General features: G+C 47.1%; 1 protein-coding gene across 3 annotated transcripts in view; it reads left to right on the top strand.

The window, feature by feature from the left end:
• Nucleotides 1-15818, top strand: part of NEDD4L (NEDD4 like E3 ubiquitin protein ligase) — a 368536-nt gene that overhangs the window by 16065 nt on the left and 336653 nt on the right. The gene's annotated exons all lie outside the window — the stretch shown is intronic.

Below are 15818 nucleotides of genomic sequence, written 5' to 3' on the forward strand. Positions count from 1 at the left end.
CCTCATGCGACGAGTTGACTCACTGGAAAAGACTCTGATGCTGGGAAAGGTTGGGGGCGGGAGGAGAAGGGGACGACAGAGAATGAGATGGCTGGATGGCATCACCGACTCTGTGGACATGAGTTTGAGTGAACTCCGGGAATTGGTGATGGACAGGGAAGCCTGGCGTGCTGTGATTCATGGGGTCGCGGAGGGTCGGACACGACTGAGCGACTGAACTGAACTGAACTGAATGTGTGTATGTTAATCCTAAACTCCTACTTTATCTCAGTTTCCCAGTCTTGTGGTGATTTTAATAGCTGGGCAACAAGGACTTTGTGCTTTGCCAGGTGACCTTAATTCTGCAAAGTAACAGCTTCAGGCAGATATTCTGGTCTGGGCAATGACAGTTTCAAGGATTCCTTTGGCCTTTAAGAAATCTGTGGAAAATAAAAACCAGTGTAAAATGATCCAAGGTGCCCTTCTTCTTTGGAATGTATTTGTATTTTGGGGGGCTTGAAGAAGCAGGAGGTCTTTTCACTTGGAATTTTAGGGAAGGAGGATAGTTAAGAAAAAAATCTGAAGTAATGATGCTGCTGCTGCTGTTGCTAAGTCGCTTCAGTCATGTCCAACTCTGTGCGACCCCATGGATGGCAGCCCACCAGGCTCCCCCGTCCCTGGGATTCTCCAGGCAAGAACACTGGAGTGAAGTAATGATATAGACTGTGAAACAGGAGGGGGGGGTCTGTATGGCATGGACAAATAAGGGTTTTGTTTTTTGGACTGGCTGATCTGATGAGATTGTCCAGTCTGAGATTCTGGCTTGCATGGAGCCGACACGCATGAGACCTGATGTTGTGCTGGATACTGAGATGGTCAGTGACACACAGCCCCCGCTCCGAGGGAGGATCTGATCTACTTGAGACAGGCACGTGAATAGCAGCCACTTGTGGTCCGTGCGGTAGTAGCAGTGTTGAGTCTGGGCTGTGAAGGTGGGTGGAAAAACTGTGACATCTAAGCTGAGTTTTAGATTAAAATAAGTCAGTAGTTAAACTTTGGGAACTTTTCCTGTGCTAGGTGCTGATGTGTGTATCTGACAAAAACTCACTTGCAAAATCTTCACAACAGCTCTTGAAGGTGGGTATTTTGTAAATTCTTTTTTTTTTTTTTTTCTAGTATTTACTTCTTTATTTGGCCATGCAGGCTCTTAGTTGTAGCATGTGGGATCTAGTTCCCTGACCAGGGTTTGAACTTGGGCCCCCTGCCTTGAGAGTGCAGAATCCTAGCACTGGACCACCAGGGAAGTCGTGGAGGTGGGGACTTTACTGCCATCTCACAGGTGGGCGAACTGAGCTGACTTGGTCGAGGGTCACAGGGCGAGGAGGCGGCAGAGGCGTTGCCAGGACCTGAACCGAGGCAGTCGGGCTGCAGAGCCTGTGGGTGGGATCCGCACCCGGCGGTGTCTCAGGGCAGGGCTCCAGGGAGCGGAGAGGGGCGCCCCCGAGGCCCGAGTGGCCACAGTCGCAGGAGGAGGTGGTTGTCTGTGGACAGCCTTGTGGACCTTGTCAGGGAACCGGGGCTCTATCCTCGGAGGCACCGGGAGAGCGCCTGTAGAGCCGCGCTTTGCTCCTGCGCACCTCGCAGCCAGCCGGCGGGGAACGGCCGGGGAGGTGGACCACGGTGGGCGGTCCCGTCGCTGGCTGGGCAGAGCTGCTGGCCGTGGCCGTGAGACTGACCACGCAGGGGGTGCAGGAGCAGATAGTAAATGCCAGAGGCACGTGGAAGGCAGAAGGCTTTGGATGTGGATACTGACGGATTAGACTAGAAAAAGGGAAGACTCTAGAATAACCATCACCCCCTCCCCCCAGGTTTGTTCCAGATGTCTACTGGATGGGAGGGAGAAACCTTTTTTAAAATTATTTACTAAATATCAGGTACAGTGGTTTTAAACTGGGTGGTAAGCCCTCCTGACCCCCCAGAACCTTTGGCAATACCTGGAGAGGCTTTTTTGGTGGTTAGAACTTTGGAGATGCTCCTGGCATCTATGGGTAAGACCAGGGATGATGCTAAACATCCTACAAAGCACAGGAATGCCCCCACCGTAAAAACTTAACAGGCCCCAAACGCCAGTAGTGCTGGAATGCAGAAGCCCTGCTCTAGTGTGTACCAGTTTTACACGATTATCTAATCCATCCACCAAACATGTGGGTTTCTTAAGTACTCTTTTTCACGTTTTTCGGATGAGAAAAGCAAAGCTTAGCAAGCATGGGTGGCTTGACCAAAGCCCCAGGGCTTAGTGAGGGTCAGAGTCAGAATTTGAACCCGGGTCTTCGGCGTCGCAGTGGAGACTGCCCTTTACAGTTGTCCTGTGGTTTTGTTCCTCACGAGGCTGTGGAGGAAGAGGCACATTGAATTGTGGGGCTCTGTGTTTTCTGTCGCGCTGGCTCCAGACTGGAGCAGGCAGGAAGGAAGGTGGTTATTTATACTCGGCTCTGCATAGGATCGAATTTTCCAGTCCCGAAGGTCTTACAGCGGGGCGTTCACAGAAGTTATTGTCTAGATCTTGGCTTTCTCCTGCAAATATGCACATGTACCATCTTTTCCTTTTATAAAAATACTGCTGTTAAATCCAGGTAAAATGGAAAAATTATAATTTCCCATTTATTTACAAATTCCTGTTTAATTATGGAGTATCCCTGGAGGAGGGGTAGGGAGGGTCATTCATGACCACTCTGGGTTTAGAGGTAGCAGAACTATTAAAAAATACCTTGATTTGCTAGCGGTAAGGAGGCCTCCTGAGAATCAGTTGGTTTTAGTGTGTTCTGAACCGACTAGAGGGCTTTCCGTAGTTCAAGAGAGTGTGGCATTTCGATATTTGTCTGCAGCTGTCCGCTTTCCAGTGGTGGCGCTCTGGTTTCCTGGCAGCCTTCCTTGGTGGCTTGGGGGTGGTAGAGCCTCAGGGACAGAGTTTCCGCAGTCAAACTGTCTAACGCCAGGTCACTGGGCTTTTCAAGGTTGTGCATTTTGAGGTCTTTGGGTGGTGAGCTGAGTGAGGCTGCCCTGCGGAGCCCGAGATAGCTGTGTGTGGGCCTCATTCCTCCGTGTGGACCCAATCCTGTTAATATTTGTGTCCGGCCTCATAGCGCCCCGGTGCCCGAGCTGCCGGGCCCATCCGGTGAGCGTGCAGTTTCTGTTCTGTATCCCTCGGATCTGTTGTCTGGAAAGAGGCTGGGGCTCCCGCATCGGGCACTGCTTCTTTGGGCAATACCTGTTTGCTGCACCTTCCATTCTGATGCCAGTGCTGCTGGAAAGGAACTGCTTAGGAGTTTGGTGAGCCAACAGCAGGATCTTTAGCTTTCTGTTAGAGTTCATGTACACATAGAAAATCAGGAAAAAAAAAATGGAGAAAAGGAGGACTTCAAACTTTACTGTGTGCCGGTTCCTTTCCTGGATTATACTGCACACAGCACTGAACTTGAGCGTGGTATTTCCTTTTCAGATTCCTTGTGTAGATCCATTCCTATAACAGAAGTAGTCATAGGACATTTTGACAGAGAAATGGCAGGGGTAATCAATAAAAAGAGCGCTTATAAATTGAGCCCAGTATTGAAGAATAATCACAAAAATATCATGATATATTCACTAATTCAGTGCAGTTCAGTCGCTCAGTCGTGTCTGACTCTTTGCGACTGCATAATGCCAGGTCCATCACCAACTCCCAGAGCTTACTCAAACTCATGCCCTTTGAGTTGGTGATGCCATCCAACCATCTCATCCTCTGTCATCCCTTTCTCCTCCCACCTTCAATCTTTCCCAGGATCAGGGTCTTTTCCAAGGAGTCAGTTCTTCGCAGCAGGTGGCCAAAGTATTGGAACTTCAGCTTTAGCATCAGCCTTTCCAATGCATATTCAGGACCGATTTCCTTTAGGATGGACTGGTTGGACCTCCTTGCAGTCTGAGGGACTCTCACGAGTCTTCTCCAACACCACAGTTCAAAAGCATCAGTTCTTCAGCACTCAGCTTTCTTTATTGCCCAACTCTCACATCCATACGTGACTGCTGGAAAAACCATCCATAGCTTTGACTAGACAGACCTTTGTTGGTAAAGTAACGTCTCTGCTTTTTATATGCTGTCTAGGTTGCTCATAGCTTTTCTTCCAAGCAGCCAGTGTCTTTTAATTTCATGGCTGCAGGCACCATCTGCAGTGAGTTTGGAGCCCCCCCACAAAAATAAAAGTCCCTCACTGTTTCCATTGTTTCCCCATCTATTTGCCGTGAAGTGATGGGACTGGATGCCATGATCTTAGTTTTTTGAACGTTGAGTTTTAAGCCAGCTTTTTCACTCTCCTCTTCACTTATATTTCACTATGTTAATGTTACTGTTACTCATTGCTTACCTGATTTGGCTCAGGTGTTTTTTTTTTTTTCCTGTTTCAAAATTTCCTGATGAGCAATATGTTATTCTAATATTGCTTGCCTTAGGCAGGACAGTTAATCATGGGTTTCCTTCTCTGCAGTGGGAAGACAGCAGGCAAAAATTATATAGTGTTTTTTTTAAGGCCTGAATAAAGTACACCCTCCTGAGAGAGAGAACATCAATGAGGATTTCATGGGTTGACTTAAATTATTTTTATTATAATGTTTCTTAAAACATATCCAAACATTAAAGGAGGAATGAATGTGTTTATAGTGCATAAATCACCGTAACCAACACACAGGTTCATTACAGATCCGATTCCCGACCGGATTCAGTTGAGATTTTTGTTCAGTCACTAAGTCATGTCTGACTCTTTGCAACCCCATGGACTGCAGCATGCCAGGCTCCCCTGTCCTTTACTGTCTCCTGGGGTTTGCGCAAATTCATGTCCATTGAGTTGGAGATGCTGTCTAACCATCGCATCCTCTGCTGCCCGCTTCTCCTTTTGCCTTCAGTCTTTCCAAACATCTCTTTTCCACCGAGTTGGTTCTTTGCATCAGGTGGCCAAAGTATTGGAGCTTCAGCATCCATCCTTCCAATGAGTATTCAGGGTTGATTTCCTTTAGGATGGACTGATTTGATCTCCTTGCAGTCCACGGGACTCTCAGGAGTCTTCAAATTAACTTCCTGGTTTAAAACTTTTTTGTATTTTTTTGGCCATGCCACATGGCATGTGGGATCTTTAGCTCCCTGACCAGGGATGGAACCCATGCCCCCTTCGGTGAACGTGCAGAGTGTTAGCCGCTGGCTGCCAGGATTGTCCGACTGTATGGTTTTAAGGTGGCCGGTGATGCTGAGTTAAGCCACCGCTGTCTTCTGTGGATGTACTGGCTGCTGGGACAGGTTCCTCTCCTGACCTCCATGTGCCTCGTGGCGCTTGCTCACTGTTTTCCTTCATTCCCATCATTCAGACTTCTCTTGTGCCGTGTGCTGTTAGAGCGCAGAGACACCAGCGACCTGAAGTCTTGTTAGCTGGAGACACAGAGGCATTACCGATGCCCTCTTGATTGTGAAGACAAGGCTGATTTTAGCCCCAGAAGTCATGGTGAGCCCTCCATTACTTAGGGTGGCCATGTCGATGGTCTCGAATGTATTTGTATTAATACTTTAAGATCGTCATGGCCTGAGGCTTCCTGGGCCAGAAATGGTCCTCACTCTTCACCATGCAGGGATGGTTACTGTGGTGGATGGGGGAGCCTCTTTGGGCAGCCAGTGTATTTTGTCCATCAGCTCTGCCATCAGACAACTGTGATGCATCAGAATACAGATGGCTCACAGTTGGCCCATTAACCATCTACACTGAGAACGTCGACTGTCCAGCACATCTCGTGCCATGGTTGCTATATGGTCTTGTACCGTCTCGTCTTTTGCTTCGTACTGAATGTTTCCCTGGTTAAAGGACACGAGTCAGCCAGGCTCTAATCTTTTCATTCCTTGGCAACCCTCTTTCCATTGCCACTATCAGATGACCTTGCTGGTTTTCCAAGTAATACATGCTTTTGTTGTCTTGTTTTCAGGGTGAACGCAGCGTTGTTTGTTTGGCTTCCGAGCCCCTGGCGAGGACGGCGACCCTTGGGCTCTGCTCGGTGTCGAGTGGGTGCTCAGCGAAACCCCTGTGGTTGTGCTTCTCTAAAGTTGGACGGATTCCTTAGGGTTCTTGCGTTTAAAGAAATGCCCTTCTCCCTCTGGTTATCTTAGCCAGGGATGACAGTAAAACAAGGAGCAACTTGTTTGAACAGCGTTGGTGGGTCCAGATGAGCATTGCATTTCAAGGCGGTTTCTCGGGAGGCCTTGCGTCTGCTCTTCGTGGGGTGACCACGGGTCAGTGAGATCCTTGGGATCCTTTGCTGTTACTGTTTCTCAGTCTCTCAGTTGTGTCCAACTCTACGCAACCCCATGCACTGCAGCGCACCAGGCTTCCCTGTGCTTCACCATCTCCCAGAATTTCCTCAGACTCATGTCCATTGAGTTGGTGATGCCATCCAACCGTCTTGTCCTCTGTCATCCCCTTCTCCTGCTGCCTCCAACCTTTCCCAGCATCAGGGTCTTTTCCAGTGAGTCAGCTCTTTGCATCAGGTGGCCAAAGTATTGGAGCTTCAGCAACAGTCCTTCCAATGAATATTGAGGATTGATTTCCTTTAGGATGGACTGGTTGGATCTCCTTGCTGTCCAAGGGACTCTCAAGAGTCTTCTCCAACACCACAGTTCAAAAGCATCAGTTCTTAAGCGCTCAGCCTTCTTTATGATCCAACTTTCACATTGATACATGACTACTGGAAAAACTATAGCTTTGACTATATGGACCTTTGTCAGCAAAGTAATGTCTCTGCTTTTTAATATGCTGTCTAGGTTTGTCACAATCCTTACTCTGTCAAAGCTGCATTCTCAGCCAGGTTACTAGCCACCTCAGCCTCCTTACTTTATAACAACACCTTATTTAAATGGTCTTACCTGGGTTGAAGACTCATCTTAGTCAGGATGGCTGACTCTGAAGCTGTTTCTAGAAGTTAAGTTTATCCCCCGAAAGACACACTTAACAACCACTCAGGGTGTCGGATGTAATGGGATGTGTGGGCCTCAGTGGCAGCTCCTCCGGTAGAGAACGTGGAATTCCAGGTGTTGGTCAGTGAATTCCAGTCACTGATGACTGTTGAAATAGTGCTGAGGGCCCACGGTGACTGTGCCGGCACGCCACACTTCTTAGTGGTACAGCCGAAGAACTGGCCACGTTCTTTCCCTGGCGGCTCAGATAGTGAAGAGTCTGTCCTCAGTGCGGGAGACCTGGGTTCAATCCCTGGGAAATGGTAACTCCAGTATCCTTGCCTGGAAGATCCCATGGATGGAGGAGCCTAGCAGGCTACAGTCCACGGGGTTGCAAAGAGTCAGACATGACTGAGCAGCTTCACCTTCATTTATTATTTATACCTTGTAGAATAAGAATCGGGGGAGGAACTTGGTAAAACTTACTCTCCGTTAAGAAAAGTGAAAGAGCAGAAATTACTGGTGGGTTTTATGCAGTAGAAATACATACACATTTTCTTAATGTTTTTCCCCTCGTCGCTTCGGTTACTTGTCCCTTTCCTGTTATGTCTGACATTTCTTGAAGCCTTTTGGGAATCCTTTTTCGGAGCCTCCATTTTCATGGGAGTTAGGAGGTTCTGGGTTTGATTGCTTGGTACTAGGCAATCAGTGGCTGAGAGAGCGTTTTCTCCCCAAATGCTGCAGATTGTTTGGGGGTTGCGTTTATTTTTGGGGGAGGTTTGTGAACTCAGATCCCCTTTTACACACCTACAAGTGAGTATGAAAGTACAAAGTATATGGCAGGGCCTGTCGTCTTTAAATGCTTTTCTAATTTATGCTTATCAATTTAAACACTTAAGGCCCATGCTCTGAAAGTGAATGTTCAAGTCTAAGTGCATTTTGGTTTCTGTCAAGAATGAACAAGTGTAGATCCAGTGAGAAGTTGGCAGAACACAGCGTCGCCCCACGGAAGCAGATTGATAGTGGCGGATGGTGCTGCTGGTTTATGGTTCTGATCGAGCAATATGGAATCCTTGTTTAAAACAAGGCTGGGAAAAAGTCCATATTTACATATCATACTTGAAAGTGTTTGGACCAATTTTGGGGAGATATATATGTATGAAATACCGTGCTGATCTCAGACTTTGAAGAGTGACAGTAAAAGGAAGTGATTAACTGTGTGTGTATATGTGTATGTATAAAGATAATTGCTCCCAAAGAAGGGTTTTATTTCTGTTATTGGCCATGTTTTGTATGGGATCTTAGTTCCCCAACCAGGGATCGAACCTGCGCACCTGCAGTGGAAGCGTGGAGTCTTAACCTCTGGGCCTCTGTGGAAGTCCCCAGTCTTAATACCATGGCTTAGCCCTGCGGTCCCCTTGTGCTGTTTCCATTTGAGGAGTTATCACAGGATGGTTTGACATGTTCTGGTTAAAGCAGTGACTGGGGGTGGGGTGGGGTGAACCTCTGTGGGGGTACACCTGGCTTACCTGGAACACCTAGCACACCTGACGGGGGGCCCTGAAGGTATACCTGGATTACTTGTCACACCTGTAGTTCTCATGGAATAGGGTCTTTTAGCTAAGAAATCAAACTCTAGGCGAGGAAGAGAAATGAGGAGCTCTGTGGGAACTGAGCAAGGCTTCCAGGGCTTTCGTGACTGCCCGCATGTATTGTACTTTCTCATGTATAATTAGTGTCCCAGCAGAGCTATTTAAGTAGCGGAAGCTGGAGAAGGAGATGTCCTACAGCGTTTGGCAGATGGAAGGTGAGGTGAGGCGAGGCGACTTGGGAAGCTGGCACTTGTCAGCCTGCCTGGAATGTGAGCATCCCAGATGGCAGCTGGTGGAGGCAGCAGGGGATGCGGGTGGACTGTGTGAGGGTCGGGAGCTGAGCCCGGGGGGTGGGATTTCCTGGAGGCAAAACAGGGCTACACCGTTTGGCAACAGGGCTGCAGAATTTTTAAACACAAAGGACAGAAGCATCTCACTGTTCTCAATCCCAATTTGTTTCTCGTCTCAGCAGAGAGGAAAATGTCCTAAGTCACTCAGTCATGTCTGACTCTTTGCGACCCTATAGACTGTAGCCTGCCAGGCTCCTCTGTCCATGGGATTCTCCAGGCAAGAAAACTCGAGTGGGTTACCATTTCCTCCTTCAGGAGATCTTCCCCACCCAGGGATCGAACCTACAGGTCTCCTTCGTCTCTTGCATTGGCTGGTGGGTTCTTTACCGCTGGTGCCACCTGGTAAGAGGGGGAAATGGTTACTTGCAAAGTGAGGGAACTCGGTGAGGCAAGAGTGACTATGATCCTTGGGCCACTCAGACCCACGTGAGCAAATTCTCTAAATGTCCTTGGGTTAGGTGTTATCTCTTGCCTCAGACTTGCTCTGCAGAAGACTGATAGACCTACCAGGGGAAAATGTCTGTTTCTCTTCTCTTTTCCTGTTAGTCATGCAAGAAAGGGAGAAACTTGAGGGACGTCCCTGAGGGGCATGGCCGTGGCCCAGGGTCGACACTCAAGCGACGTGGATGCGTGCTGATAGTGGGGACAGAATGGGGCCTCAGAATCCCTGGCTCCTTTAGTTCTCCTTTTGAAAAGGATGCGTCCCCCCGGCTCCTTGTTTCATGCTCTTCTCTAGCATGGTCTCTTAGAAAAGATGACTGTCTCCCTATGCCCTTCCTCAGCAAGTATGCACAGTGGAGTAAGCACTCCTGTGAAAGCCTTTGTTTCCACAGCTTTTCAAGTAGCTGAGTACCAGCGATGTTAAGGTTGAAAATGAGGCCATCTCACTGGGAACCAACTTTGAGATGTTGAAGTCAATATAGATTTTTAATAACCTGGGAGACTTATTATAAAAGTACTCCGTGTTTGAATCATTCTTCTCTCTTGTGAGCTCATTTTTTAGGAAGCAGTCCTAAGGATTCCTGAGGAAGAAAGTTTGGCTTGATCTGAGAGCCGTGATTGTGAATTTTCTGGATCTTTCTTGGGCATGCTGTTGGAGGAATACCAGTCTCTCAGAATACGACTACAAAGTGTTAATTCCGTGTACTGACTGACACAGAGTTCCTGAGTTTAAAATGGTGGTTACCGCCTCCCTAAAATTACACAGGAACCCAGATGAGTGAAAAAGTGAAAGTGTTAGTTGCTTAGTCGTGTCTGACTCTTCTGTGACCCCATGAACTATAGCCCACCAGGCTCCTCAGTCCGTGCAATTCTCCAAGTAAGAATGCTGGAGTGGGTTGACACTCCCTTCTCCAGGGATCTTCCCAACCCGGGATCGAACCCCGGTCTCCTGCGCCGCAGACAGATTCCTTACCGTCTGCGTCACCAGGGAAGGGCCTTAGAATTCCGCAACTGTAGACTTCTGAAAGTCTGCTCTGTTAAAGCAGTGAGACCACTGGCAAGACACATCAATATCAACTTTCCCAAAACTTTGGAAATTAAAGACTTAGAACAAAAAGAGTAAGGTTTGTTCAAGAACAGCTCTGTGAGCTCAGCGGGAGCAGTGAGCTTTGTGTGGTATTTTAACTTGGGCAGATCCCGTCCTCCTTGCCCCAGCTCCATGGTGGCCGTGAAAGCCAGTGGCCTTGCAGCTCTGGTGGCAGTGAAAACCAGCAGTGAAAACCACCCAGTCTCGCCACTGGGTGAGCGAGAACAAAGCTGGAGCTCCTCCAGAGGCCCACTTCTTTCCAAGAAAGTGTCACCCATCTGACAGCCTGTGTGAATGCTCCATTCTTAGGGCTTGTCTTTATTTGATCTGACTCGGAGCACACTTTGTGTGAGGGCCCTACTCCACTGCACGTTGGTTGAGAATGGTCAGTTGCGATTGTTTCATCACGGTTCCCTGAGATGGTGATGCTATTTGGGGCCAACAATTAACTGATCAAAAAGTACTGAAAGAAAAACCTGGGGATGGGATGTCCAGCAGGAGCCTTATAAAGTTCCACCATATTTCTGGGAATCTACAAGGCTCTGCACATGCCCAGGGAATACTGGAGAAGGCCCTAAGTTCCCACCTATGACTGGCCTTGAGGTTCTGCACAAGCCGAAAGTGAAGACTAAGGTAGAGCTCTGGGCTTCTCTGGCGGCTCAGATGGTGAAGAATCTGCCTGTGCAGTGCCAGAGACCTGGTTGGATCCCTGGGTCGGGCAGATCTCTTGGAGAAGGGAATGCAACCCACTCCAGTATTCTTGCCTAGAGAATTCCATGGACAGAGGAGCCTGGAGGGCTACAGTCCCTGGGGTCCAAAGGGTCAGACACGACTGAGTGACCAATACGAGGTCGAGTTATGAACTGGCTGACAAAACATGGAAACTATGCCCCAGCACTCTCACAGAAGCCCTTGGTAAGGGCTGGAAGATTTATTAGTTCAAAGCATTTAAAGAAATCTCTGTTCAACTAATACTTAACCACTAAGTGAACTAACCAAAGATTTCAGTGGCCACATATGAACCGAAAATACAGACTTGATAGGCTTAGTCCAAGAAAATCACTAAACATCAACAGCAAACAACCCTGGGGTTCATAACAGTAAATTTGGATTCTGCTTTCCACACATTCACACATTATATTACTTTAAATGTCTTGTTTTCAACAGCAAATTGCAAGATACCCAAAGAAACAGGAAAACATGGCCCAAACACAGGAAAAAAACTGTCAACAGAAGCTTTCCTTAAGGAAGCCTGGGTATTGGATATACTACACAAAACTTTAAAACTGCTTTGGTAGATTTGTAGGAAACCACATCTAGCGAGGTAAAGGGAAATATGGAATGCTGTATCACCAAATGGAAAATGTGAATAAAGAAGTAAAGATTATTAAAAAAAGATAACTTAAAAAAAATTCTGGAGTTGGAAAGTAGAGTAACTAAAAAGGAAACGTTGACAACATTATGATAGGTGAAAGAAGCCAGACACAAAAAGCCACACTTTTATTTAAAGTATTTAAAACAGGCAAATCCAGAGAGATAGAAGGTAGCCTAGTATTTTGCTGTAGGCTGGTGGCAGGGAGGAATAGGGTGTGCTGTTCAGTTCAGGTAGGTCGCTCAGTCATGTCCGACTCTTTGTGACCCCATGAATCACTGCACGCCAGGCCTCTCTGTCCATCACCAACTCCCAGAGTTTACCCAAACTCATGTGCATTGAGTCGGTGATGCCATCCAGCCATCTCATCCTCTGTTGAGGAATAGGGTGTGCTGTAATGGGTATAAAGTTTCTTTTGGGTGATGAAAGATTTCTGGCATTACCTAATAGTGATAGATGCACAGCTTTGTGACTATATTAAAAATCAGTGAGTTGTATATTTGAAAAGGGAAAATTTTATGATATAGGAATTAAACCTCAAAGTTGTTGTTTAGTCACTAAGTCATGTCTGACTCTTGTGACCCCATGGACTGCAGCATGCCAGGTCTCCCTGTTCCCACAATCTCCCAGAGTTTACTCAAACTCATGTTGATTGAGTCAATGATGACATCCAAACATCTCATCCCCTATCACCCCCTTCTCCTTCTGCCCTCCATTTTCCCCAGCATCAGGCTCTTTTTCAATGAGTCGGCTCTTTGCGTCAGGTGGCCAAAGTATTGGAGTTTCAGCTTCAGCATCAGTCCTTCCTGAATATTCAGGAATGATTTCCTTAAGGATTGACTGGTTTGATCTCCTTGCAGTCCAAGGGACTCCCAAGAATCTTCTCCAACACCACAGTTCGAAAGCATCAATTCTTCTGCAGTCAGCCTTCATTATGGTCCAACTCTCACATCCTTACATGACTACTGGAAAAACTGTATCTTTGACTAGATGGACCTTTGTTGGCAAATTGATGTCTTTACTTTTTAATACGCTGTTCAGGTTTGTCATAACTTTCCTTCCAAGGAGCAAACATTTTTTAATATCATGGCTGCAGTCACCGTCCTCAGTGATTTTGGAGCTGAAGAAAAGAAAATCTGTCATTGCTTCTACTTTTCCCCCTTCTATGTGCCGTGAAGGGATGGGACCAGATGCCATATCTTCATTTTTTGAATGTTGAGTTTTAAGCCAACTTTTTTACTCTCCTCTTTCACCCTCATCAACAGGCTCTTTAGTTGCTCATCACTTTCTGCCATTAGAGTGGTATGATCTGCATATCTGAGGCTGTTGATATTTCTCCCAGCAGTCTTGATTCCAGCTTGTTATTCATCCAGCCCATGTACTCTGTTAAAAATAATATCTACATAGGGGCACATCCAGGTGTATCTAGGGTGTTAAGAAGATTGTGTCATAGGCTTCAGCATCTGGCTTATGCAGACCTTGGGCATTTTGTGCCTTGGGTTGCATTCTTAACTCTGCATCTGGTTTTGCCTATCCACCCTGCTGCCCCTGGCAGGGTCGGCTTCCATGGCACTGGATTGAGGGAGCGGCTTGGCAGTGTTGCCACGTCCTGAGAGGGTGATGTGGGCTGTTCCGATTCATGCAGGAGCTTCAGCTTTTCTTTGATGTTGGATGTGTCCATGTTTCTCCCCGTTCTTGCTACTTGCACCTCGTCGTTTTCCTCTCACCCTCCTAGGATGGTGCTAAGAAAAAATTAAGTAGCACAGTGGAGAGAGATGCCCCGGAGATGCTCTTGACTAGCTTGAGGCTATAAAAAGCATCTTCCTGAAGGGTGGTATGCAACCCCAACATTGAACCAGTTGCTTACCAAAGAAAGCAAGAATAAAGTTGAACTCTTGTCTTCTGCTAGTTAACTAGAGGGAAGAAATGGCACTAAATATCGAGACAAGGAAACAAAGCCTGGATGATGAGAGGACACTAAGGCTTCAGCCAGCGCTGGCTGAAGTTGTGGGTGATTGGCTCAGAGTGAGAGGGTGATGGAAACTACGAAAGAGATGGGACAGGTGGAGGGAAGGGCGTCTCCAGAGCTGGAGAGTTGAACGGAGAGGCAGTTGTCTGGACAAAATACTAACAACGGGAACAAAACCTCCACTTTCTGCAATGGATTCATCTCACCTCTCCTCTTAGGAGGAAGGCCTGTATTTGCACAGATCCAATTTATAAGGTGGAGAAGGAAATGGCAACCCACTCCAGTGTTCTTGCCTGGAGAATCCCAGGGACGAGGGGAGCCTGGTGGGCTTCCGTCTATGGGGTCACACAGAGTCAGACACGACTGAAGTGACTTAGCAGCTTAGCAATTTATAAGGAGTGTTTGGACCAGAGAATATCATAGTCACAAGGATTTCCTGTACTAGAGAGCAAAATGGAAGTAAAAAACAAGAGACTCCAGGAGGCAGTTTTAAGACCTTTTACTTTTATTTTTTGGTCTGAGGTTGTTGGAGATTACGGATTTCGTTACAGATTTTCCTCTGGTCTGGCCGCACAAAGTAATCATTAGGCTGGCACAAAGCGCCATGGAAAATAACCACTGCTGACATCAAGAGAAATGATTATGCCATTTGGTAAACATAGGAAACTGGATTGCTAAGGAGCCTTTCCCTTGATGCCTTGGGCTGTGGCTCAGTGGAAAAGCTACCTGTCAGTTTTTTTGTGGTCAGGACTTTTTGATAAATTGAGAAGCCCACAAATATGTGAGCCTGGAGGTAATTGTATTTTGGATCAAAGCCAGACTGGCCTGGCGCTAGTAATTCCAGTTGTATAAACTACAGTGTGGGAGGCAGAGTTGGTGGCTAGTGTCACATGAAGAGCAAAGTCTTAACTTCTATTTTTTTTTTTTAACATTTATTCTTAATGTTTAACCGGACAATCTCCTTCCTGAAATTGGGCACATTCATATGGGCTTCCCTGGTGGCTCAGCTGGTAAAGAATCTGCCTGCAATGTGGGGATACCTGGGCTCGATCCCTGGATTGGGAAGATCCCCTGGAGAAGGAAAAGGCTACCCAGGATTCTGGCCTGGGGAATCCCATGGGCTGTGTGTATAGACCACGGGGTCGCACGGAATCAGACAGGACTGAGCAACATGGCAACTACGATGAATTAAAGACCTATCGAGCACTGTGCCCCAGGGTTGGGGATTAACACAGGAAAGTAAAACGGACAAAATTGGGCCAGGTGGTCAGTTTTGTTTTATTTTGCTAGAGTAACAGGATACAGAGCAAGAAGTAGCAGGGCCACAGAGGGAGGGAAGCGCTGGTGGGCTCTTCTGGACCCTCTTTGAGGCTTGGCTCCACCTTCCTGAACTCCTTCAGTAACTTTCGGCTCCCTCCATAATAGGCCAAGTGAGACATCGCGACAGAGCCGGTGTCCCTCCACCAAGAGAAGAGTGGGACTGCCCTCTTATTTCGGTGGTTTTCAAATCTTGAGCCTAAGAAGTGTTCCAGTCCCCAAGACAGTTTTTATTAAAAAAAAAAAATGTCCCCCCAGCATTTTATTAAAAAATTTCAAGCCTATTGTTGTTCTTCAGTTGCTGAGTCGTGTCTGACTCTTTGCGACCCCATGGACTACAGCACACCAGGCCCCCCTGTCCATCACCAACCCCCGGAGTCCACCCAAATCCATTGAGTCAGTGATGCCATCCAACCGTCTCATCCTTGCCGTCCTTCTCCTCCTGCCCTCAGTCTTTACCAGCATCGGGGTCAAGCCTATAGAAAAGTTGAAAGAACATCCAGTAGACATTCATTTACTCAACACCTGGAGTCTGCAATTAATATTTTGCTGTATTTGCTTTATCTTGTTTCTCTTCCCATCTTATTGTTAGATCTCAAAGTACACAACAGACATCAGTACAGTTCAATATTTGCTTATGAATCCCTTGCAGGTATTATTTTCATGGTTGAATTCCCAAGCGCCATCATGGAGCTTCTGAAGTAGAAGGGTGGGGGCCAGGCCCAGGAGCCTGGGCATTTTTTAATTTTTTTT

This window comes from Moschus berezovskii, chromosome 28 (assembly GCF_049115385.1).
Source record: "Moschus berezovskii isolate FMDL1 chromosome 28, NW_MosBer_1.0, whole genome shotgun sequence".
Classification (NCBI taxonomy): domain Eukaryota; kingdom Metazoa; phylum Chordata; class Mammalia; order Artiodactyla; family Moschidae; genus Moschus; species Moschus berezovskii.